Source organism: Lathyrus oleraceus, unplaced genomic scaffold (genome assembly GCF_024323335.1).
Source record: "Lathyrus oleraceus cultivar Zhongwan6 unplaced genomic scaffold, CAAS_Psat_ZW6_1.0 chrUn0282, whole genome shotgun sequence".
NCBI lineage: Eukaryota > Viridiplantae > Streptophyta > Magnoliopsida > Fabales > Fabaceae > Lathyrus > Lathyrus oleraceus.
This window is the reverse complement of record NW_026112673.1, coordinates 46568-72706: the sequence shown is the minus strand read 5'-3', so window position 1 is coordinate 72706 and position 26139 is coordinate 46568. Positions and strand designations below refer to the sequence as shown.

General features: G+C 37.7%; 1 non-coding gene across 1 annotated transcript; it reads left to right on the top strand.

The window, feature by feature from the left end:
• The first annotated feature begins 2529 nt into the window (after window positions 1–2529).
• Window positions 2530–2636, top strand: LOC127113358 (small nucleolar RNA R71). Its single transcript, XR_007799435.1, has one exon. It is a non-coding gene; the product is annotated as a small nucleolar RNA R71 (small nucleolar RNA).
• Window positions 2637–26139: the final 23503 nt, after the last annotated feature.

The window sequence follows — 26139 nt, the reverse complement described above, 5'->3', positions numbered from 1 at the left end:
ATGATGTTTTCGAGAAAATCGGAGAATATTGCCATCATGCACCTTTGGAAGGTTGCAGGAGCATTGCACAAGCCAAATGGCATTCGTCGATAAGCGAAGGTACCAAAAGGACATGTGAACGTTGTCTTTTCTTGGTCATCAGGATGAATTGGTATTTGAAAGAAACCTGAGTAACCGTCCAGATAGTAGAAATGAGAATGCTTGGCTAGTCGCTCTAACATCTGGTCTATGAATGGTAAAGGGAAATGATCTTTTCGGGTTGCTTTGTTTAGCTTCCTATAGTCAATGCACATTCTCCATCCCGATTCAATTTGTTTGGTTATAGTTTCTCCTTTTTCATTTTCGATCACGGTTATACCTCCTTTCTTTGGTACTACGTGTACAGGACTAACCCATTTGCTATCGGATATAGGATATATGATACCTGCCTCTAATAACTTCATTACTTCCTTCTTCACTACCTCACTCAGGATCGGGTTTAGTCTCCTCTGATGTTCCCTAGAAGTTTTACAGTCTTCTTCTAGCATGATGCGGTGCATACAAATAGAAGGACTTATCCCTTTAAGATCGGTGATGTTGTATCCTAGTGCGGTTGGATATTTTCTTAAGATATGTAGGAGTTTTTCGGTTTTAAGTTTTCCTAGGTCTGCATTGACTATCACTGGTCGTTCAAGTTCTAAGTCTAGGAACTCATATCTCAGATTTTTGGGAAGTGTTTTCAGGTCTAAGGTTGGTTTCTTAAGGCATTGCGTAGGATCTGATGTTATTGCTAAACATTGGTTCAGTCTGTCTTCTACACGGTAGTCAGACAATTCGTCATTTTCTAATTCTGTTTCTTTTATGCATTCATCAATGATATCCATGAAGTAGCACGTGTCTTCTATTGCAGGTGCTTTCAAAAACTTGGAAAGAATAAACTCAATTTTCTCTTCTCCCACTTCGAAAGTGAGTCGTCCTCGTTTTACGTCTATGATAGCACCGACGGTTGCTAAGAATGGTCTTCCCAATATAATGGGGATAACTTCATCTTCTCTTATATCCATAATTATAAAATCGGTGGGAATGTAGAATTGACCTATGCGCACGGGAACGTTTTCAAGAATTCCTACGGGATATCTAACGGAACAATCCGCTAATTGCACAGACATTTTAGTTGGTCTTAATTCTCCCATTTCAAGTCTCTTGCATATGGACAAGGGCATAACCCTGATACCGGCTCCTAAATCGCACAAAGCTTTATCTATGACAAATTTTCCTATATGACAGGGTATAGAAAAACTACCAGGATCTTTAAGTTTAGGAGGCATATTCTGGATTATTGCGCTACACTCAGCGGTGAGTGTAACAGTTTCGCTATCTTCAAGTTTCCTTTTATTAGATAAAATTTCTTTTAAGAACTTAGCATATGAGGGCATCTGTGTAATAGCTTCTGTAAAAGGAATTGTGACGTTTAATTGTTTCAGTAAGTCAACAAATTTTTTAAATTGGCCCGCGTCTTTGGTTTTAATAAGCCTTTGAGGGTAAGGGATAGGTGGTTTGTAAGGCGGCGGAGGTACATAAGGTTCTTTGTTTTCTACGGTTTCCTTATTACACTCTTCCTTTTCCTTAGGTTTACTTTCTTCCTCAGTTGACTTTTTAGAGTTTTGATTTTCAATCCTTGGGTCAGATGGTCCTTCTACCTCTGTTCCACTTCTTAATATAATAGCATGAGCATGGCCTTTTAGGTTAGGTTGGGGCTGTCCAGGAAATGTACCAGTTGGGGCAGCAGTAGGTGCTTGTTGTTGAGCTACTTGTGAGATTTGTGTTTCCAACATTTTGTTATGGGTAGCCAGGGCATCTACTTTACTTGCTAGTTGTTTAATCTGTTCGTTAGTGTGTACATTCTGGTTTAAGAACTCTTTATTGGTTTGCTGTTGAGAAGCTATGAAGTTCTCCATCATGATTTCCAGATTGGATTTCCTAGGAACGTTATTGTTAGGTGTAGATGGGGTTGGCTTTTGATATCCAGGAGGTATAGCTGGAGCTTGACTGAGTGCTTGACCTGGTGCGTATAAAGCATTATTACTTTTATATGAAAAGTTAGGATGGTTCTTCCAGTTTGAGTTATAGGTATGCGAGTAAGGATTTCCTTGAGCATAGTTCACCTGCTCTGCTTGAATTCCTGTTAGGAGTTGACAATCTGTAGGCGTGTGACCTTGAATTCCACAGACTTCGCAATTTTGAGTTACTGCAACCACGGTGGCTGGAGGTGATACATTTAAACTTTCAATTTTCTGGGCAAGAGCATCCACTTTTGCATTAACATGATCAAGGCTACTTATCTCGTACATGCCACTTTTTGTTTGAGGTTTTTCTACCATTGTTCGGTCGCTTCCCCACTGATAATGATTTTGGGCCATGCTCTCGATGAGTTGATAAGCGTCAGCGTAAGGTTTATCCATAAGCGCACCACCGGCGGCAGCGTCTATTGTTAACCTTGTGTTGTACAAGAGACCATTATAGAAGGTGTGAATTACTAACCAGTCCTCTAAACCATGGTGTGGACAAAGTCTCATCATGTCCATGTATCTTTCCCATGCTTCGAAAAGAGACTCGTTATCTTTCTGTTTAAATCCATTTATCTGGGCTCTCAACATAGCTGTTTTGCTTGGAGGAAAATATCGGGCAAGAAAGACTTTCTTCAACTCATTCCATGTGGTGACTGAGTTGGAAGGAAGAGATTGAAGCCATCTTCTAGCTTTATCTCTTAACGAGAAAGGAAAGAGACGAAGTCGAATTGCCTCTGAAGTGACACCATTAGCTTTTACAGTATCAGCGTATTGGACAAATACTAATAAATGAAGGTTTCGATCCTCGGTAGGATTTCCAGAGAATTGGTTCTGTTGCACTGCTTGCAATAGCGAAGGTTTAAGTTCGAAGTTGTTCGCTTCGATTGCGGGTGGAGCAATACTCGAATGTGGCTCATCTTGCGATGGAGCAGCGTAATCTCGAAGAGCACGAGCTGGTTCTGCCATCTCGGGTATCGGCGAAGGAAGGAGATTTTTGAGATCAGGGATTTCGATTGGAGGAAGATTGTTCGCGGCACGATACTCCCGAATTCGTCGTAAGACTCGGAGATATCGTTCAACGTCATTGATTCGTAAGTAAAACGGTTCGCCTTGTGAGCGAGTGTGTGGCATACAAATCAATGAAAAAGAAGGAAAAAATAGAAATAGCCTTAGTCTCTACAGCGTAACAGAAGAGTTACGATATCGACTAAATAAAAGTCCCCGGCAACGGCGCCAAAAACTTGATCGCGACTTTATGAGTCTATTGGGGTATTAACTGCAAGTGCACAGTCTAATCGCGTAGTTTTAAAAGATATCGATCCCACAGGGACTTAATGAATCGATATACCGTTTTTCTAAGGTTACTTCGTAAAGCTAAGGCGGAAGATTCTTTGATGATTAGGGGGAAAAGTAAAACTAAAATGGGATCTAGATTGAATATCAAATAACACGGATATCGGTATGTAGTTCGTCGTAATTAGGGAATCAAATCTTCGTTGGGTTCTTAGTTTTAAAATAAGTCTTTTCAGTAGACACTATTGATTAAAAGTCTTTTCTCAAACTCTCGCTCTGTTGAATAAGACTATGACTTTATATTAACGTACGCTCTCACTATTTAGTTAAATCTAAAATCACTTTTTGAAAACAATAAAATCTTTAGAAACTCTTTTTAAGAAAATACTAACCGTTTAAACACCCTCGTCTCAAACTCTCGCTCTGTTGACTTAGATTATATGATTAAACTTAAATGCTTAACTCTCGTCCTCACATTTAACCTTTAAAAATACTTTTTGAAAATGATTAGAATTTAATTAACTCTAAAAATTGCTTTCGCCCTGATTTAAAGTTAATGTCCAATTTACACTGTCCAGTTAAAGGCTCAAACCGTCGTTCTATTGATTTTAACTTCTTTATGTCTTTTACTCTCGTACAAAAACTTTGGTATTGTCGCATTACGCGAAAAACCGGCGGGAAACAAGAACAACAGAGCCGCCACCGTGCGTTATTTATCCCAAAAGAGGGAAAAGAAACGCTCAGAGTAAACCTGGAAAAAGCATGGTCTCGCGACCAAAGAGAATGGGATCGGGAGTCGGTTATGCGAAGGGAAGGTATTAGCACCCCTACGCATCCGTCGTACTCGACGGGATCCACGCACAATAGGAAGGGAAAATGGTTGCTAAAACACTTCTCAAAACACACACACACACTGGCTGATAGAGACACAAGAAAACAGACAAGACTGAACTCGGCAGGATATCGCATCCTGGGCCTACTTAGTCTATCAAGCATAGACATCAGAGTCAAAGTAGTTCGGACAGGGGAAACGACACATGCTCGCTAGGATGTCGCATCCTATGCATACGTATCTCCTTTGGACGAAGGAGAATCAGAGCATTCGTAGCTCGGCTAACACGCACACAAACAAACACAGGCAAAGGCAAACGTGGAGCCTGAATGCCAATCACTGGGCTTACATCAGCTTCCGAACCAAAACACACACAAGAAGGCAAACGTGGAGCTTGAATGCCAATCACTGGGCTTACAACAGCATCCGAACCAAAAACACACCAACACTGGAACCCGAATGCCACTCGATGGACTTACATCAGCTTCCAAGCACACAACAAGACACAGGATGTGGAATGCCAATCGCTGGGCTTACATCCATCTCCTACACACGCAAGACAAAACAAAGACACAGGCGCCCGGAGAGATCTGCTCATCTCCTGCCTACGTACCTCATCTGGTATGAGAATCAGGGCGACGTAGTTCCCCTACGAAGGGACACAGGACTAGCCTAACCAGATGACAGAGGGAAACACAACTAGGGAGACTACGACTCGAGCCTAGTTGTTATCATGCAAAGTTGTCCCTAAGTCAAGGTTTCTAGCTAACTTGCACAGGAAGCAAGCCTATCCTATTCAACACAAGTAAACAGCAAATCAAGCATTCACAAGTAGCACACACTATATGCACACAAATGGGGCTCAATCAAAGGGTAAGACTGCAAGAGCAAGTCATCTGTACAGAGGTAGTGTTAGCTCTTAACCTTGCCATTGAGGGGCTAAGGTGAAGCTGATGAAAGGAGAGTGAAGATAAGACTTCACAGCTCTTATCCCTGGTCAGGGAGAGCTTCAGACAAAGGAGTGTGGGTTCAGAAAGTGGGAACCCTTCTACACTCAAGACTCTGACACAACTGTACATTGTACAAGATCTTGGGTTTGTGTCCCAATGCATCAACACAGTGGTGTGAGCAGAGGGACGACTCAACAGAATAGTGGGAGATAGATTGCATATCTCTTTGATCCACCAATTGCCTTAATCAAGGTCTTTACCTGCTTGGCACAAAAGTAAACAAGCACAAACATCGCCTCTTAAGGAGGACTTCAGACAGGTGCCTGGCCAAGTAACAGGCCAGGTCTTCCAGACTACATGGAGACAAGAAAGTTATACCTCAGTGCAAATTGCTTATCAAGCAAAGCAAAGCAATATTAGCAACTAATGTACCTGAAATCAATCAAATATCATCAGTACACCAATCACAGAACTAAACAGCAAATGGTTCACAATTAGCTATAAACAGACAAACACAATCCAATGCACCAAAGTGCAAGCAACTCAAAGGAGCCAAACATCCTACAACATAAAACAAGTTAGTGTACAATGTCAAATGATATCTCAATCAAAAGTGAATCCACCTCCTTAAGGTATTTTGCCTCTTAACCTGAAAACCACATTCAAACATGAGATACAAGACCACTAGGACAAGCCTAGGGTCAAAAAGAAGGAAAAAAGTCAAAACAGCAAGTGAAACATGATCAACATCAACATTAATCACATACAAAGAGAATCCAATTGGTCTCCCCCCTAAACTATGCACCAAATTAATTTTATGCACAATTGAAGTCAAGCTAGGCAAATGTGAATCATATAGGAGCAAACAGAAAGATCACACTCACACAAATACCTAAACAGCTCAATAAATTCCACAAAAATTCCAGCATAAACAGGACACATCCAATGAACTACATATCAATTTTCATGCCATTTGGACAATAGGAAGTAGGTCAATGAAAATCATAAAGTCAGGACAAATGCAAACAAGTCAACACATGGTAGCAAAATGAGCATCAACTTCAATCAAATGCCAAACAGTGAGAACAATTAAGAAATGGATGGGACCAAAGCCAAACTACACCTAAACATGTTATGAATCACTCCATCAAATTTCACATTCATATGATATAGTATGAGCATTTCATGAGACATGGAAGTCAAGTAGTCAAGCAAAGACCAAAAAATGCTAAACAGCAATCAAAAATCTCAATTAAATGGAAAATGAATCAACAATTCATGCAAAAATTCATGGTGAAGCTAGACATATACAAGACACAGCATGCAAAATTTGAGATCATTTGGAAAAGCCTAGGCATGTCAAATAAATCCATGAAATTGACCTAACCTAGTGTGACACAAATTGTCACACTCAACTTGCACACATCATATCTACCAAACCAGAGATCCAAAATTCACAAACTATACATCAAACTAACCAGCAAGGAGTCAAGAATTAGCATGTGAAATTTCATTCAATTTGGATAAGGTATGAGTATTTCATGTTAAAAATGGTGAAACATACAAAAAATGCACACATGACAAAGATCCATAGGCCAAGCAAAATATCTCCATGCACAACTTGAGTTATCATACCTATAAAATTCTAGACAAAATTATGAATCTAACAAAAAAAGTCTCACTAATTTTGGATTAAAAATGGATTTTATGTGATTTTTATAAGATTTGTTAATTTATTGGAATATTTATTTAATGATTAACGAATTAATTAAGCTTGCAATGGCGTTTTCGTAATTAATCCAAAAACGTGGTACAGTACTCATTTATTGCGTGTCAGCGTTTCATTGGCTATTATGGGAGGGAAACAAGATTTTGAACATGGCCATGCACAGGACGGATTCACACGGTAATTTTTCCAGGTTTTCTTGCTGTTCATCGCGGTTCATGAGCTTCTTCATCACCAAATGCGGTTACGAACATTTCTTCACAAAAATGGACGAGCCTTATACCGTTGTCTTCGTCTTCCAACGTAGATTACGAATATGTCAACGAAATTGTCTAAATCCTACTGTGTTGGACGAATCGAGCACAAAAAGATTTGACATCAAAAGTTCAAAACGAGATTTCTCTCTCAAATCTTGACGAAACTTAATTCTACAAATTGTACTACATTCTACAATCAACGATCTACACATATCATATCTCAATTTGGCAAACGGTTAGATTCGAATTCCAACCTTGTTCGATGGCAGTTGATGAATTTGTGCTTGTTTCGCTTCAATTCTCGAAAACAGGTGAAGTATGTTGATTAGGAAGATGATTGGTACAACTTTGGTAGCTCAATAATACTCCCGGTGCTCGAATTCTTGATTTGCCATTGATGAACGATCTTGGACAGTTGGAGTTTTTGATGGTTTTGAGTTCCAATTGATGCAAACAGCTCTTGATCAACACCTGCAAATGAGAACTGCACCACGAATTTGCAAGAAAATTGATGAATTATTGATGAATTTGGAAAAAAAAGTGAAAGCTCAAAGTGAAAAAAGTGAGAGAATTGAGAGAGTTTTTTGTGATTTTCTCTTTGGATCTTGCAGAATGATTAGTCCTTAGTGAATACAGTTGCAATTATCTATTTATACCAAGGCTTAATCACAAAATTAATTAAGATTAGCAAAATTGGAGAATTAGTGTAATGTGCAATTTCACCACTTTTGGCCAAAATGCCCTTTCTCAAACCAGCTGATTTTTCTGTCCAAACTTGGTTCCAACAGGTCACAAATGACATTTGGAAGGTGTTGCAAAAAGTCCCATGCCAACATTCCAAGTAATTTGAAAGTTGGACCATTTTGCCCTTGGATTTTAATTAGTGCACTTGAAAAATGGCCTTTTTGTGTGAATGCTTTTGGCAAAATGTGATGATGGATTATGAAAGTACATATCAAATGTGATTTGCTCAAAGAAAAACCATCCAATTTGGCCACTCCATGTGAAAGTTATGCCACTTTGATTTTGGACATTTTCTGAAAATGATTGGACCATATCTTGCTAACCACACATGGGAATTTCAAGTTCTTGGACTTTTTGGAATGGTGAGATCAAGATCTTCAACTTTCAAGTTGGACAAAATTCCATTTGAAGCTTGTATGATGAAGTAATTTTGGGGAGAAAAACTTTCCATTTTGGGCAGCTGAAATTACAGGTCACCTGCCATTTTAGGAAACTTCTTGTCTGACCTCCAAATCTTCAACCTTGGTCTTTGATATGTCAAATGAGACTTATATGGACATGAATGAGGCCTTTCAAACCATCTCACACCTTCCAAACCATAAAATCAGGCACAGTTGACCACAGTTGACTTTCTAGGGTTTCTAGTTGACTGAACAATGACTGATGACTTCTGAGCATCCAATCTTTGGCCAAACCACTTCAAAATGATCCTTGGACCATATGAGCTTGATAAATCAACCCTAGGGCCTTGTCTCAATGAAAATAGCACATGCTTGCTTGTTTGACTGATTCTCCTGATCAGTTTGACCTAATTTGTCAGTGGGCTTGCACTTGGGCAAATGGACAATGCAATGTTATGCAGTGGACCATGTTATGTTAATGACCTAATGTGAAATGAATGTACACAAGGTAGGGTGCAAATTTGAGGTGCTACAGGTATTAACTCTGTAAATTAAGACCATAAAAAGAGTGACTATATTTTTAAATAAATTTAAACCAACTCAGTTTTGATTCCTTTATTCCACTTACTTTACATACTGATATCTAAATTGATTAGTCGGACATGTTAAACAAGCCTAAACAATAATTATGCTTAAATACAGCCATATCAGACAAACAGTATAGATAAACAGCGGTACAGAGCATATATAAATTAAAACAATAAATTAATGAACCTGTAAAATTAATAGAAATCTTGGTTATTCCCTAGCTTCGCTGCTTGAACACTCCACCACAAGCCGGTTGGATTTGTTCTTCACAATCTTCGATCAGACAGTAAAATAAAAGCAAAGAAATAAAATACTATGATCTAACGTAAGGTTAGATCCAGTAAAAGTTACACAATAGTTTCCGGTGTAGAAACTATTGTGAGAAAATTAATTGAATGCTTAAAAATTAAGCTACAAAAGAAAAGAAATAAATGCTAAAAAAAATGGAATGCTGGAAAATATACTGTTGAATGCTGGAAAATATATTACTGTAAAAGTTTGCACGGAGAAAAGGAGACGACCCCTCAATTGGATCCCTTGAGGTCTATTTATATTCATCCATAAAGTAACTGTTTCCCAAAAATTCCTTCAGTATGGTTTCTAACGCGTCAACTAGTCAAGCGGAGAAATAGGGGAGAAGTGCTTCTGTTACGCGCGTCAAAGGCAGAAAAATAGGAGTGGGGGTGTGATGTCCGTCACACCATGTGTTACGCTCGTAACTCCGACAACTTAGCATCCAAAAGATAATGTATCCAATGATATCTCACATCAATGTGTTTTTGACCTATTATGAAAAGTCGGATTCTTACCAAGATGAATAACATTTTGACTATCAACAAATAACACATATTTGTCTTGAGCAAAACCAACTAAAAAAACTTCTTCAACCATATTAACTTTTTACATGCTTCAGTAATGGAAATGAAAACTCAGCCTCTGTAGTAGACAATACTACACACTTTTGCAATCTGGACTGCCAAGCCACAACTCCCCCTATCAATTTAATCATGTAGCCAAAAGTTCACTTTCTGGAATCAATGTCTCCAGCCATATCAGATTCATAGTACCCCAATAGAGTAAGCTTATCACTTCCAAAACAAAGCCTTGAAAAAGTAGTGCCACGAAGATAACTTAAAATCCATTTTACAGCATTTTAATTCTCTCTACCTGGATTTGACAAAAAATTATTGACTGTACTAGCATCATGTGATATATTTGGTCTTGAACACACCATTGCATACATCAAACTACCCATAATAGGCGCATAAGGAACATGTTTCATATCAAACTCTTCATCTTCACTTGAAGGAATTTGATTAGAAATCAACTTGAAATGAGTAGCAAGAGGAGTGCTTATCGCCTTAGAACTTTCCATTTTTAATCTTTGCATCACTCTTTCGCGATAATATTCTTGTGACATCCAAAGTTTCTTCTCTTTTTTGTCATGCATGATTCTAATGCCAAGAATTTGTTTAGCTACTCCCATGTCTTTCATGGAAAATGACTATCCCAATTGCTTCTTTAACTTGTTAATGTTAGAAATACTTTTCCCTATAACAAGCATATTATCAACATATAACAATAGGATAATGAATTAATCATTGGAAAATTTTCTAACAAACACGCAATGATCTGAAGTAGTTTTCTGGTATCCTTGATCATACCTAACAGACTCAAACTTCTTGTACCACTGCCTTGGAGCTTGCTTCAACCCATATAAACTCTTTCTCAATCTACACACATGATCTTATTTGCCTTTAACTTGAAAACCATCGGGTTGTTCATGTAGATATTTTCCTCCAAATCACCATGAAGGAGAGTTGTTTTCACATTCATTTGCTCAATCTTTAAATCAAGAGTAGCAACCAAAATCAACATAATTCTAATTGATGGCATCTTTACAACAGGTGAGAAGATATCATTAAAATCAACACCCTTTATTTGAAGGAAACCTTTCACCACTAATTTGTCTTTATATCTTGGAACTTAGAGTTACTCTCATGTTTAACTCTATAAATCCACCTGTTTTCCAAAGCCCTTTTTCCTTTAGGAAACTTCACTAAGTCATAAATGTGACTATCATACAATTATTTCATCTCATCATGAATTGCATACTACCAATTTTGGTGAAGATGACATTGTGCAGATGAAAACTATTTTCTTGCTACAGATGAATGCGAGTGAAGTGTCTTGGATGTTGATAGTAAGACACTTAAATATGGAAATGATGTGTCTCACATGCTAGCTAGTTCGGAGTGACGTGTCGCACAAGCAAGCTAGTTTGAAGTGACGTGTCGCACATTCAAGCTACTACGAAATGATGTGTCAACCATGCAAGCTACTAATAAGTGACATGTTCAGCATGCAAGAGAGAGGACAACCACATGTCAGACATACAGACACACATTCCAAATGAATTGGCGCCCCCACTCATTCCTTGCACATGAGTGCCAATCCATTTGGCGACACCTTATCAAAGCATGCATGCAGACCTTGAAACCAAGCAATCAGACCTAGGTCTTGCATGCATGTCCCTATGGAGGCGTCAATTTGAATGGCGACACCTCTTAAGGGTTGTACATGGTCGCCAATTAAATTGGAGACACCATGCAAGCACAACTTTTCATGCTCCCATCCATTTGCCTATAAATACATCCACTCCATCAACATTTCTTCCACACCATCACTCTCACTACTTCTTCTACAATACTTCTTCTATAATTTCATCTGCAACAACTTCGTGTAGTTTCATCTGCATCAACCCCCCGACAAAATGTTTATCCTCACAACGGGCGAATCACATGGAGGAACAATTGCAAACATCGTAACATATGTAAGTTTTTTCTTTTGTTAACTTTTTTTCTTTCATCTTCACCAACCCCCTTTTATTTTAACATACCAACTTAGTGAAGTTTTTTGTCTTTCTTTTATAGGATGTATCAAGGTTCCGGACTCGGGTCCACGAATATGTCCATATGGACCCGATGATTCAACCTTATGTTGAACTCGCCGGTTTTGGTCATATAAGCAAGATTTTGTCTTGGTCCGTAGATAACAAATTCATTCTAGATTTATGCGAAAGATGACGACCAAAGACACACACATTTTGGTTCCCAACCGCTGAGTGTGCCGTGACGTTAGAAGACGACTACATGCTTTTGGGACTTCCCATTGAAGGTAAGGTTGTTAATGGTAAAACCAACTATGCAAATTCAATTTGCATGGATCTCTTGGAGACTGATTTGTTATATTATAACGCAAGAGGTCAAGGTATACTACTTTCACGCCTTAAGTCGTACTATAATAGTTTATACTTAGATGAACATTCTACCGAAGATGCTCGAATAATAAAAACTAGGTGTTACATTATGTTGTTAATTGGCTCGTTTTTATTTCCCGAAGGTAGTGGTTCTAGCATGCATATTATGTATTTACCTCTACTTAGACATGTAGATAGAATATGAAGTTACAGTTGGGGATCTGCTTGTCTAGCCTATCTCTATATCTCCTTGTGCAAAAATTCACACAAAGACACATCTACATTTTCTGGATGTGCTGTTTTTCTACAAGCATGGGGTTGGTCAAGACTACCGTCTCTAGCACCCATCAACAACAACCCTTTCACATTTCCGTATGCACAAAAGTAAGTTGTTTAAATTGTTATATCTTTACTTACTTCTTTAAAGATTATTACCTCTAACTAATATTTTTTTACTTTTTGGTGTAGATGGTCTGCACGTGGTATGAGTTACAACAGATGTCCAAGACACTGTATTACTCAGTATCGCAACCTGTTGGATCACCTTCGACCGACAGACGTAAGGATAATAACTTAATTGTTTCGTTATATTTTGTTAACTTCTTCTACCTAGATTATAATCCTATCTTCTTTCACATTTAAGTTTATTTGGCGCCCATACCTTAATTTGGATCATGACCATGAGGTCAATGCTGAAGGTGCGGCCGTATGGACTGCATGCACACCGATAATACGGTTCACAACTGTGAAGATGCAGAATAGTGATTGTGTGAAGCTACAATTCGGTATGCCCCAAAACATCCCAGATCCCCCAGCTAGCCTAGGAGAATGAAAAATCTCCTAAATATGTGTAGATACTTCTGATGCGTTTATAACGACTAAAAGATTTGGTACACGAGAAGAGGTGATCAGATGGATTAAAGAGGTTGGAATCGATAATAAAGTAACTGTTATTATTAGTCATTCAGATACTGAAATAGGGAAGAGAGAGAGAAGTAACAAATTAATATTTGGTTGTGATAAAGGTGGGAAACACAAGAGTACTGATAGTGGTACCCAAAGTGCGTCCAAGAAATGTGGATGCCCATTTAAAATCAGGTCGACTCCGGCGAAAGATGGGTCTGGTTGGAAGATTGATGTAAAATGTGGGTTACATAATCATGGTTTACCTGATAGATTAGAAGGTCATTCCTTTATTAGTAAATTGACCAAAGATGAGAAGCAACATGTCGCTGATTTGACAAAGAGACATGTACCACCTAGACACATATTGCTTTCCTTGCAAGACCGAGATCCTGAGAATGTCACTCGGATTACGCAAGTATACAAGCATAAGAGTTTGATACAAAAAGAGATAAGAGGTCCTAAAAGTGAGATGCAACATCTGTTTAAGCTTATTGAGGATGCATGCTATGTCTATTGGAGTAGAAAAAAGGATGACTCAGAAGGATGCATGTTATGTCTATTGGAGGAAATTTTATTCTCATACAGCAACGTCTTGGATGTTAGGATTTGCAGGACGTCTACAACATTGGCAATTACTTACACCTATATTAGCATGAATATGTACTCAAAACATGAATATGTAATCAAAACATGAATTTTATATTATGTCTATTATATTCAGTTCTAAAACTTAATACATAAATCAATGCGAACGAGAAATATGCAAAGCTTCAAATAAATCAGCAAACTATGGATCTTCCTCTTCGGCTTTAACCTGTCTTAGATAGCGATGAATCAATGTAGATACACGAGCCCAATCAGGATCAGATGGTCCGACATCATATACAAGAACTAGTACCTCTCTTGGATCGACACGATGGGGAGGGACCAACCGTGGATGCGAAACACAATAATACCACTCCAGATAACCATCTTCTACATCAGATGGAATGGTGCCCAGGGTAGTTGGACGGATCACAGCGATAACGCTCTGAAGGTAACCAATCCAATCAACATCAATATCTCTCGCCATCATACAATCAAGAGGTGGGGATGGAACATACTGCATGTACCCGAACTGACGTAAACATCTGTCAGGCAAGTATGGAACAACTGTGTCACCCCACTTCAAACACCCCCTGTAGAGACATATCTCATCAAATTGACGCCATGCTCTATGATCCTCAAATGGACGCCATATGACGTCGGCAGGTGTCAGCTCGTCCAAAATAGGTCGTAAATCATCAACCTTCAGGACTCCTTGCCTATACGACCATCTCATCGCTCGAGGAAGACCACAATTATCAGCTGGTTTCCAATTCTCCCCTCTTTTTCCAACAGTTGGAAAGTACTCGTGAATCCAGCACTGTTACAAAATACAAACATAATAAATAAAATAAATCAAGTTAGCATATTTTATAAAATGAATCCAACACTTAATAAATAAAATTAAATTATATACCTGTAGGAGAGTAGGATATCCACCGAGCTGTTTGTAACTGAACATGGACGCATCTCCAAGATATCTGTATAGGGTAACTAGTGCAACTGCTCCCCAACTATATCGTGAACGTCTATCTAAGTCTGTAAACAGTAGGAGGTATCGTGCCTCTACAAGTGTAAAGGTCTTATCGACAAAAATGGTGGAACCCACCAACATCAACAAATATGCTCTGGTCGCATATGCCCAGCTGGAAGCAACTCTATGTTGTACGAATAAATCGTATAACCACTCCAACTTATAATACGAACCCTTGCAGCTACGAACATGTGATTGTGCCTCACCCTGTGACACTCCTAAGTAGTCAACAACAAGTTCAACAACTACCTCTTCCGTGACATCCTGAGGACTCCAGAAGATACCCTTGATGGGCAAGTGAAGTAGACATGAGACATCATCCAAAGTAATGCTCATTTCACCAAACGGCATGTGAAATGAAGATGTCTCTAGATTCCATCTTTCCACAAATACAGAGACAAGATTTGTGTCTATCTTGTTCAGACTAGTTCTCTGAAGTGAAGATAAACCAGATCTAAATACCCAACTCTCCATTTGTGGTGGAAGAGCCAATGGAACCCTAGATGTCAACTTCAGTCCATGTCCAGCAACCTTCAACTCTTTCTTTGGACCTCTTTTCTAAAAACAATTAATACACATATTAGAAAACACAATATAAAATATTCAACTATTATTCATTTTCAAATATATCTCGTTTATTTACCTCACCAAACCATAAATGCCGAGCAACATGATGCTCCTACTTCACCAAAAGAGACGTATTGTACGGCCCTTCTGGATATCCAGTCGGCTCAGCTGCAGATGAAGGTGCGCCCCGGCCTAAAGTGCGGTCTGGAATCCTACTATCTGCACCTCGTCTTCGAACCACTTGAAAAAAAATTTATAAAAATTTTATTAAAAATTAAAAAAAAAATTAAAAAAAACGCACCGGAACACTTCAAATAAGAGTTCCAGTATGGAAAAATAAAAGGTTGACTACCGGAACACTTCTTAAAAGAGTTCCGATTTAGTTCATCCAAACCGGAAGTCTTTAAGAAAGAGTTCTGGTATACAACCAACCAAACCGGAAGACTTTCTAAAAGACTTCCGATTCAATGCCCCCAAAAGGCAACAAACTGGAAGACTTTAGATAAGTGTTCTGGTATACACTATGTGAACCGGAAGGCTTACTCTCAGTGTTCCGGTTTACAATGCCAAAAAATGCAAAAATGTGTGTTCCGGAAGTCTTCAAGCGCAAATGGGAAAAATTTCCATTTCTGAAAAATATACCCTATTTATATGAGGATATTTTGATCAAAAAAATTTATTTGTAGGGGTGTGGGTACAATTGTAGGGATACGAGGTAAAGTTTTCAACAAGTAGAGAAGAAACAGGCGACAGACACTCTCATTTATTTATATGAAAACAACATAAAAATAATAATGTATACAAGTATTATTAGTATATTATAATTATTTTATTTTTTATTTCAAATATGTATTAAAAATTACAAATTTTAAAAAATTATTTAATAATATGTTTGTCTCGTGTATAATTTTTATATTAAGTTATAAATAGTATATTATAATGTATAAAAGTGTTTAAATCCAAATCATCAATCAATCTAATTTTTAAAATACGAATGTGGAGTATATATTATTGATGTACTAATAATTTGAGTATTATAAGTTATTGATGTAATAAGTTATAAATAGGAAGATGGGTTATATATTATTGATGTAATAGTTTGACTAATATATGAGCAATTTTATTTTTCTTTCTATTCATTCTGTAACAACCCGTATAATATATATCTAGAATAATATCATACAAGTGTTAAATTTTGGTACTGTCACAACATAAGTGCCTAATGGCATCAATATATATACATGTCCAAACTAAAAACATCAATGGAACATGTTATACAATAATGCCTAAACAATAAAATCTAAGAACTATGTGCAACATCTTCATTGCACACCACTCCACAGCGGAAGATTATGCTAAACAGCAACCCTTTAAACATCCATAACAATTTCTCTTAGATCCAACCTGTAAAGAATACCTGAAAAATAACAACAATGATGGGATGAGATAATAATCTCAGTGAGTTCTCCTATCCTATGGGTCCACTCGGCTCTACAAGGTCTTCTAATCGATATTCAACTCATATCCAACTCAAGTCAACAAGGGAACGAAGACTTGAGCGATGGGGAAACTATCTCGCAATTGTATGGCAACATGCATCTGAGTTCTCATAACTCTACCACGATCATTATTCAGATTCACGCAACATCGATCCCCAACCGGACCTACGTCTAGGCCAAGGCTTGGTTCACGCATGTCCGTATGATTCGACTTTCGCGGTGGATATCCGGTTCCCCTATGGGACTTAAACCCACTTTTAAGAACCATCACCCGTGCGGGACTCTAACCCACCTAGGGTATCTTTCACCGTATGGGACTCTAACCCACATAGGTGTCCACCTTTCCCCCATGTCCGCCATGGTTGGGGCTCAAACCCATTTGAGGCTCGAATCATTGGTCACACATCCCAATGCTTACTCATCTAAGCATACCACAAGAGATGTGTACCACCACAGAAAAACACACATTCTGAATACATGATCGGTTCCATAAAACATTGGTTCCACGAACCATAACAAATTCATAAATCACAGGTGACTTCATTCACCATAATACACAAATAATAACATGGCATGTTCCATACAATGCGTCTCATTTTCAATCATGGTAACAATTCGTCCACGACCTCACATAAGCGTCGTACGAATGAATACCGTATTCTCATACATATATCACATATGTTCCATAACCTAGATCATATTTCTAAGTTATTAATCATGTCATTCTCCTAGGTTTCCTCACTCATCTTTGTAGAGTTTTAATCATGTTACTTCACCTTTCACATAACAACAATATTTAATTTTCATCATGATAAAATTCATGGCATTTATAAATCACATAACATTTTATAACATGGAACAATAATAATAGCCCTTTACGTTATCTTTCTAACGCATCCGGCCGTGTCCAAAACGGAGGTATAATACTCAATTAATTCATTAATCTATCTTAATCAAGATTTAGATTAATATTTATTCATTGCATAAGCATTCAACAACAACCTCTCTAGCCTAGTGGTAAGGCATGTACAGTTTCAAAGGAGGTCCTGGGTTCGAACTCCACTGCAGACAAACTTTGCATAGACAGAAAATTTAATTCTGTTTCAGTGTTAACCGGTTACCTCATACCGTTAACCGGTTAACACTGTAAAAAAGGGAAAAATTCCAATTTCAAATTAATTCTCTCAGTAACTTCTTTCCTTAAATAACTCCTCTTTTATTTTCCTTTCCATATACCATTTTTACCTACTATTTCCACATAACATGATTTTTCAACACATATCATGGATAGGGAGTATGCACACAACAAGTTTATCCCAATTTACACAAACCCTAACCCCACAAATATAGATTATTTTTCCCCCAATGCTAAAACTATCTAAGAACTCACCCAGTAGAAGAAGATGAAGTTGGTGATGATGAAGATGAGATGATGAAGATGATTTTCCATCTTCTTCCTTCCTTCCTCTTCTTCCTCTTTCTCTTTCTTCTTTTCCTCTTTCTTTCTCTTTTTCTTCTTCTCTCTTTCTTTCTCTTTTTCTTCTTCTCTCTTTCTTTTTCTTTCTGATAACTCTCATTCTCTCTTCTTCTATTCTTATCCTTTCTTCTTTTCTTTCCTTTACCACACATAATACATTACATATATAATATATATAATATATAATATTAAGTAGTAATCAAAATATCCCAATTGATATTTCATCTTCCAACACCAATTGACCAATTATTAATGTTACCAAAATGTCCTCTCTTGTACTTATTAATATTGGTCTGTCTCTCTTATTAATAATCAATCCCTTCAGAGTTCACTGGTTACTCTATTGGTCCCAATTGACAACATTTAGAGCACAAAGGAGCTCTAATTGTTACAACTAACAAAATATATAGTACACAGGTACTCAATTGATCCCAACTGACAACTAACTGAGCATTTAAGGGAATATGGGATATTACATTCTCCCCCCCTTAAATTGAAATTCGCCCCCGAATTTCCTTTACTCAACAAACGAACAATCTTTGTATCAACGTCTTAGACCAACATTTGACCTCTCTTCGATTCCAAACCTCTAACATACTCATTCTTCTAACTTGTCCTTGCTGACAATTTTCCTTCTTTCATGAACTCTCGAAACTTCTTGATTTCCATCACAATCTCATTCTGATATTGGATTAACGATTAAACTTGCTCTCACTTAATTCCTCTTATATACCGCTCAACCTCAGTGGGTCACTTTCTTCCCGGAAACCACGACTTCCCTTCCTTGCACTAAGTTACACAAAACATAATTACAACATCTCATCTGGACTCAGTTAATCAATACTCATTAATTCTTCATAAGAAAATTTATTGATTCCCTGACCACAAATAGTATTGACTGCCCTTTTCTTGTTATTCCTTCAACAAATGCAACAACTTTGTAATCCATTTATTGATAATCTCATCAACTTCACTTGATCTGATAATGCATGCTACAAGCCTCTACTCCTACTAATTCACTTTTCCCGTACTACTCCAATGAGATAGAACCATTAGCACGAGATCGTCTTACTTTTATCCTTACCTCCATTCTCACGAGTAACTATCTCCCTGATCCTCATAGACTTGATTGAACTCTTTCATCCATCACCTTCCATTGTGATACTCTGATTCCAATAGTGGAACACTTGGGATTCCTAGGCACTACTGGTTAGCTAACAATCTTCAAAGAAACACACTTACCTTTCAAGGTGTCTACTGTCCAAAATGGTACTAGAACCTCACCGACTTCCATTAGTAGAATAACTTCCTTGATGACTCACAAAAGTGTAGAATAAGACCAACACTCTTCAGAAGATAGGTATCCAGGGGTTACATTACTACAACCATAAAAACATAAAACATCCAAATTCATCATGTGTTCGATGTAGCTAAACCAAATTAGTTTGACAATATCCGGTTCTGGTTACTATATTCCATATCAAATCCTCTTATAGGGTTTTGATTCATTCAACATTTCTCCTGGCACATGATCTCGACCAAAACATAATAACACCATTAAGGAACTTTAAATCATCAACAAAACACCACTTCTAAGGAACTTAAGCAATCTCGAACATAACTATGAGTGTCCATACACCTCATAGAGTCACACAAAATATTCCACGCACATCTAGAGATAACATTTCACTTTGTATCCAAAATCATTCATCTCAATCATTTTGTCCCATCTTCCATAATCTTAGCTCATGCTCTTACTAACATACCATTCGAGTTACATGTTTAACTTTAGGAATAACTAATTCTCGTTCCTCCTGGGAAGTATAACTCATGAATCCTTCCAATAGGGTAAAGTATCATCGTACACATCCATCACCATTCTCAGGGAGTCTACATCTAAGGCTATGAATCCAAATGAATCAATCAATTTCATACCATGACCAACCGCTTCACACCCTATCAATTTATACCACATACCTAGATAATCTCTTCCAGATCACCACTTAGTAGGTCTCTTCCAAGTACGTTCCGTATAGTTATTCATAATCATAATAGTGGTACTTCCCAGACTTACTTAAACTGATCATGGTTTATCAGGTTGGGTCCCCCCCACACATCTGACTTCCATGAACTCTCTACAGACGACCAACTATGCACTACACCTTCGGAAATCCCAATTTCAAAACTACCAATCTGACTTGTGGTGACTTGTAACTCCATCCTCAATTTGTACATCCACAACGGTACACTTATGACATTTAAGATATCCTTAGCTCCAACACTGTGTGAATGTTTATACTCCGCGACTAACCAACCAACCAAATACTTCTCAAGAAGATAAATAACAACCAGACTTCCAATAAGCCAATATTACTCTTTCAATCCAAATAAAATGCACTTAAGATGAACCTTATCATTGCCACACAATTATGACGAGAATTTTCTTTTAAACCAATACCTACTACACACTGCATTATACCGGGGTTACTTGTCTCTATAACTTCCCACGAATAATCCTCATTGCCTCCCAATAAACTCTTGCAACATAAAATATTCCACATTCTACACTTAGTCCACATGCTCCAGCTTAGCTTATCTTTTGTTGGCTATCATCAACTAAACTTCTTAGAATACAAGACTCACTGCTCAACAAAACGTATGTTACTTTACATCCATCTCAAGACAAGAAATCCATTACACTTACTTATGACCATAGTGCTGCTATCACATACTTATCTTAACACCAAGGTTTAACTTCCTCTATTCCACTATGTAACACCCCAGACTGCTTTCAGGATTATCAACTAACCCCACAAATCAACACGGGCCTTTTTCAACATGCTTTGTCCTCACTCGCACGCTTTCCAGGAAACTTCCCAGAAGGTCACCCATCCCAATACTACTCAAAGTCAAGCACGGTTAACTATAGAGTTCTTATTGATTAGGATACCGAAAAGAAGATGCATCTTGTTGATATAGGTAGTACCAATTAATCCTTATAAGCCTTCTTCCAACCATGTAGTCTCATACCTGCACAGCCTTAGGATCCCTCTCATTCCGATGTGAATTCGGTTTTTCCCCTAGAAGCTGCTAGGAGTGTCTCATTGTCATGCATCATGCATCGACAACCACTCCATCGCCCTCGGATGTTACATGTAACCACTCTTCGGCCTCTCCGACCTCGGGTGTTACACACTACATACTCTAGAAATCCTCGATGTGAACAATCATCAACTACACGCCCATAACTTTGTCTTAATGAATATTAAGGGTCTCATTATGCCTTTATCTAAAATGTGCCCCATTACAATAGTTGTATTGCAACATCCACACTACTTCCGCACTTGGTGTTCACTTGTCTCCCTATGGTAATTCTCTCAGTTCCAATTGCAAAAACCATTCTACTAGAAGTCCTTAAATCCAACTTAATTGCTCTTATCCTCAACCAGTTCTCATATAACCAAAGCCCACTGGAGCTTCCATTACTATATAATGTGCGTTATCTGTCTCCAACACAAACTCTTATAATTGATCTTTAGGTAACTCATCATTCCATAATGGTCTCCTACTAACACTGAACCGCTGACGAGCTATCTCAAATCCGATCTCCCTTCTAAAACTGAACATACTTGGTTTATCTTCTAACCTCCATTTCGTCCATACATGTTTCACTTGGAACAAACAACCATGTCCTCGAGTCTATCCTTAGACTTCGCCACTACCTTAGGCTCCCAACAAAACTGAACGTCCTTATCCCTCAAGTCTTCAACCACTTGCAAGGTACCATTCCAAATATATATATTCCATTAAGTACTCTTGTTCTTCCAAAATATTTTAGTGGCCTTAGAAACTGAAACACTAATACACTACCTCACTTCTAGACCTTATGACATATGCGTAACATAACCATCCTTCCTACTTTACCATACATAATTATTCACAATACTATTCCATATTAGTGAGTATATCTTACTCCACTAACAAATTCACTCATTCCTCAAAATTCTGACAATTCATCCAATAGAGATCCTTAACTTCTTAACTCTGTTACCACCGCAGAATCGCTTGGATGATACACTACTCTTCAATTCCATAATACCCAAATCCCAACGCCTCTGAAACTTCAATTGGGCCATCTAGTTCTCCTTACTTTCTAACTCTTGGCTTGAGCCTACACTCAAAGCACAAGTTCCACCCACACTTCGGAGTCCTCGTGGTCGCTCAACCATGATCCTTCCTACCATGCACATAGCATTAGGTTGATCAGGCCCAATACTACATACAGTGATATTAAGAATCATGTTGGCTAAACACACATATGAGGCAGGAATAGATTTACTTATGATGTTTCAAGGCTAGGTCGAGAATCGACCTGCTCTGATACCAACTGTAACAACCCGTATAATATATATCTAGAATAATATCATACAAGTGTTAAATTTTGGTACTGTCACAACATAAGTGCCTAATGGCATCAATATATATACATGTCCAAACTAAAAACATCAATGGAACATGTTATACAATAATGCCTAAACAATAAAATCTAAGAACTATGTGCAACATCTTCATTGCACACCACTCCACAGCGGAAGATTATGCTAAACAGCAACCCTTGAAACATCCATAACAATTTCTCTTAGATCCAACCTGTAAAGAATACCTGAAAAATAACAACAATGATGGGATGAGATAATAATCTCAGTGAGTTCTCCTATCCTATGGGTCCACTCGGCTCTACAAGGTCTTCTAATCGATATTCAACTCATATCCAACTCAAGTCAACAAGGGAACGAAGACTTGAGCGATGGGGAAACTATCTCGCAATTGTATGGCAACATGCATCTGAGTTCTCATAACTCTACCACGATCATTATTCAGATTCACGCAACATCGATCCCCAACCGGACCTACGTCTAGGCCAAGGCTTGGTTCACGCATGTCCGTATGATTCGACTTTCGCGGTGGATATCCGGTTCCCCTATGGGACTTAAACCCACTTTTAAGAACCATCACCCGTACGGGACTCTAACCCACCTAGGGTATCTTTCACCGTATGGGACTCTAACCCACATAGGTGTCCACCTTTCCCCCATGTCCGCCATGGTTGGGGCTCAAACCCATTTGAGGCTCGAATCATTGGTCACACATCCCAATGCTTACTCATCTAAGCATACCACAAGAGATGTGTACCACCACAGAAAAACACACATTCTGAATACATGATCGGTTCCATAAAACATTGGTTCCACGAACCATAACAAATTCATAAATCACAGGTGACTTCATTCACCATAATACACAAATAATAACATGGCATGTTCCATACAATGCGTCTCATTTTCAATCATGGTAACAATTCGTCCACGACCTCACATAAGCGTCGTACGAATGAATACCGTATTCTCATACATATATCACATATGTTCCATAACCTAGATCATATTTCTAAGTTATTAATCATGTCATTCTCCTAGGTTTCCTCACTCATCTTTGTAGAGTTTTAATCATGTTACTTCACCTTTCACATAACAACAATATTTAATTTTCATCATGATAAAATTCATGGCATTTATAAATCACATAACATTTTATAACATGGAACAATAATAATAGCCCTTTACGTTATCTTTCTAACGCATCCGGCCGTGTCCAAAACGGAGGTATAATACTCAATTAATTCATTAATCTATCTTAATCAAGATTTAGATTAATATTTATTCATTGCATAAGCATTCAACAACAACCTCTCTAGCCTAGTGGTAAGGCATGTACAGTTTCAAAGGAGGTCCTGGGTTCGAACTCCACTGCAGACAAACTTTGCACAGACAGAAAATTTAATTCTGTTTCAGTGTTAACCGGTTAACCTATACCGTTAACCGGTTAACCACTCACGAATTTTCCCAGAAAGTGAATTTTGCTACGCGTTAACCGGTTACCTCATACCGTTAACCGGTTAACACTGTAAAAAAGGGAAAAATTCCAATTTCAAATTAATTCTCTCAGTAACTTCTTTCCTTAAATAACTCCTCTTTTATTTTCCTTTCCATATACCATTTTTACCTACTATTTCCACATAACATGATTTTTCAACACATATCATGGATAGGGAGTATGCACACAACAAGTTTATCCCAATTTACACAAACCCTAACCCCACAAATATAGATTATTTTTCCCCCAATGCTAAAACTATCTAAGAACTCACCCAGTAGAAGAAGATGAAGTTGGTGATGATGAATATGAGATGATGAAGATGATTTTCCATCTTCTTCCTTCCTTCCTCTTCTTCCTCTTTCTCTTTCTTCTTTTCCTCTTTCTTTCTCTTTTTCTTCTTCTCTCTTTCTTTCTCTTTTTCTTCTTCTCTCTTTCTTTTTCTTTCTGATAACTCTCATTCTCTCTTCTTCTATTCTTATCCTTTCTTCTTTTCTTTCCTTTACCACACATAATACATTACATATATAATATATATAATATATAATATTAAGTAGTAATCAAAATATCCCAATTGATATTTCATCTTCCAACACCAATTGACCAATTATTAATGTTACCAAAATGTCCTCTCTTGTACTTATTAATATTGGTCTGTCTCTCTTATTAATAATCAATCCCTTCAGAGTTCACTGGTTACTCTATTGGTCCCAATTGACAACATTTAGAGCACAAAGGAGCTCTAATTGTTACAACTAACAAAATATATAGTACACAGGTACTCAATTGATCCCAACTGACAACTAACTGAGCATTTAAGGGAATATGGGATATTACATTCTCCCCCCCTTAAATTGAAATTCGCCCCCGAATTTCCTTTACTCAACAAACGAACAATCTTTGTATCAACGTCTTAGACCAACATTTGACCTCTCTTCGATTCCAAACCTCTAACATACTCATTCTTCTAACTTGTCCTTGCTGACAATTTTCCTTCTTTCATGAACTCTCGAAACTTCTTGATTTCCATCACAATCTCATTCTGATATTGGATTAACGATTAAACTTGCTCTCACTTAATTCCTCTTATATACCGCTCAACCTCAGTGGGTCACTTTCTTCCCGGAAACCACGACTTCCCTTCCTTGCACTAAGTTACACAAAACATAATTACAACATCTCATCTGGACTCGGTTAATCAATACTCATTAATTCTTCATAAGAAAATTTATTGATTCCCTGACCACAAATAGTATTGACTGCCCTTTTCTTGTTATTCCTTCAACAAATGCAACAACTTTGTAATCCATTTATTGATAATCTCATCAACTTCACTTGATCTGATAATGCATGCTACAAGCCTCTACTCCTACTAATTCACTTTTCCCGTACTACTCCAATCAGATAGAACCATTAGCACGAGATCGTCTTACTTTTATCCTTACCTCCATTCTCACGAGTAACTATCTCCCTGATCCTCATAGACTTGATTGAACTCTTTCATCCATCACCTTCCATTGTGATACTCTGATTCCAATAGTGGAACACTTGGGATTCCTAGGCACTACTGGTTAGCTAACAATCTTCAAAGAAACACACTTACCTTTCAAGGTGTCTACTGTCCAAAATGGTACTAGAACCTCACCGACTTCCATTAGTAGAATAACTTCCTTGATGACTCACAAAAGTGTAGAATAAGACCAACACTCTTCAGAAGATAGGTATCCAGGGGTTACATTACTACAACCATAAAAACATAAAACATCCAAATTCATCATGTGTTCGATGTAGCTAAACCAAATTAGTTTGACAATATCCGGTTCTGGTTACTATATTCCATATCAAATCCTCTTATAGGGTTTTGATTCATTCAACATTTCTCCTGGCACATGATCTCGACCAAAACATAATAACACCATTAAGGAACTTTAAATCATCAACAAAACACCACTTCTAAGGAACTTAAGCAATCTCGAACATAAATATGAGTGTCCATACACCTCATAGAGTCACACAAAATATTCCACGCACATCTAGAGA